This window comes from Onychomys torridus, chromosome 14 (genome assembly GCF_903995425.1).
Source record: "Onychomys torridus chromosome 14, mOncTor1.1, whole genome shotgun sequence".
In the NCBI taxonomy this organism is placed as follows: domain Eukaryota; kingdom Metazoa; phylum Chordata; class Mammalia; order Rodentia; family Cricetidae; genus Onychomys; species Onychomys torridus.
Genome location: NC_050456.1, coordinates 73,273,700 through 73,275,407, shown reverse-complemented (window position 1 = coordinate 73,275,407; position 1,708 = coordinate 73,273,700).

Sequence of the window (1,708 nt, the reverse complement as noted above, 5' to 3'; positions counted from 1 at the left end):
CATGCACTTCCCATGAAGGCCAAAAGAGGGCAATGTATTCCCTGGAACTGGAGTTATAGAGTCACCATGTGGATGCTGGGAACTAAACCGGAGTCCTCTGAAAGATACCCACAAGCAATAACTCCAACCCATAGCTTTTCTTAAAAATATTTATTTCTTAATTATGTGTGAGTGCTATGTGGATATGGGCATGTGAGTGCAGGTGTCCATGGAGGGCAGGGGCATCGGATTCCTCCAGAGATGGAGTTTAAAGCAGTTGGGAGCCTTTTAATATGGGTGCTGGAAACCAAACTCAAGTCCTCTGTAGGAGTAGAATGTGCACTTAACCCCAGAGCCATCTCTCCAGGCCATTAGCCTCTTATAGAGCTGCTGGGAAAGAAAACCAGCAGACATGGAAACAACATGAAGCAATGAGGAGGAGACAGGAGGTAGTCGGCAGGACAGGCAGGAAAGACATCTATCAGGCTTTTCGTAGAAGGAGCACCAATAAGCTCATGGGTACAAAAAGACGCTCGTGAAAATAGCTGGGATTCTGGAGGCACAGCTCAGTGATAAAATGTCTGCTTAGCACGTGCAAGGCCTTGGGTTCAATCCCTAACACAAACACACACACACACACACACACACACACACACACACACACACACACACACATACACACACAGAGAGAGAGAGAGAGAGAGAGAGAGAGAGAGAGAGAGAAACGAATTTGTGTCTTGTGGGTTTGAGGCAGTGTAGAGGCTCAGTGGGGTCTCTCAGTCCACTATGAACCAATTGTGGTTACTGGGGAATAAAATGAAAATATATTTCAATATATAAGGGGGGACCTTTCAAATGGCTACTAAGTCACCACAATACAACAGAGTATATTTGGGGTTCTGATATTTAGTAAACACAGCTGTTGGCTACTTTTTTTTATTGGAAGTACATGAGAAAGCTTGGACACATTAAGGAGCCAGACCTGAGGACATTTAGGGAACTAACTACTTATAGGTCACAGAAGGTAGGACAGTCCCGGGGTGAAGCCATGAGACTACTGAACGTAACTACAGAGCTCTGGAGAGGGCAGAACCAGGTAAGCCAGGAGCAGCGCTCTGCTGGGAACAGTGACAGAATGGGCTGTCCCCTGAGGCTGTCAAGACTCTCACCCTCACTGGCTTCTGTGTCAGGAGAGGCTCAACACGGCTGGTAGCTGGTGAGGTTCAGAGGAAACGGCCCAGACAATGTACAGTGAGTGGATTGAATTGCTCTCGAAAGGGTATGTCTAAGCCGGAGCCCTACAGCTTGCTATAGAAATTTCTGGGAAATGAGGAATCTGTTCACGCTGTTCTAGAGAGAATTGCCACATAAGGTCCTGCTGGATTGAGAGTAAGCTCTGACCCATGACCATGAGCCTTCTGGAAAAGTGGACAGTTGAAGATTTGAGACGGAGAGAGAACCAAGGAGAAGCCTGTGAGGTGAAGACAGAATTAGAAACAGAGAGCTGCTACTGTGAGCAGGGGCTGGGCCCTGTCAGAATTCCATTTGTAGCTGCCCCAGCTGGGCTGAAAGCCAGAGTGAGTTCTGCCATGAGCGTGGGCCTTGAGACAGCAGCGTCCTGGTGAGGGGTCAGCGTCTTCTCCGGGACCAGAGGTTTACCTGAGGGAAGTGACAGACGCTTGCATGCCCTTTAGTCAGGCAGGACAACAAGACAGGAGAGATAGCTGCA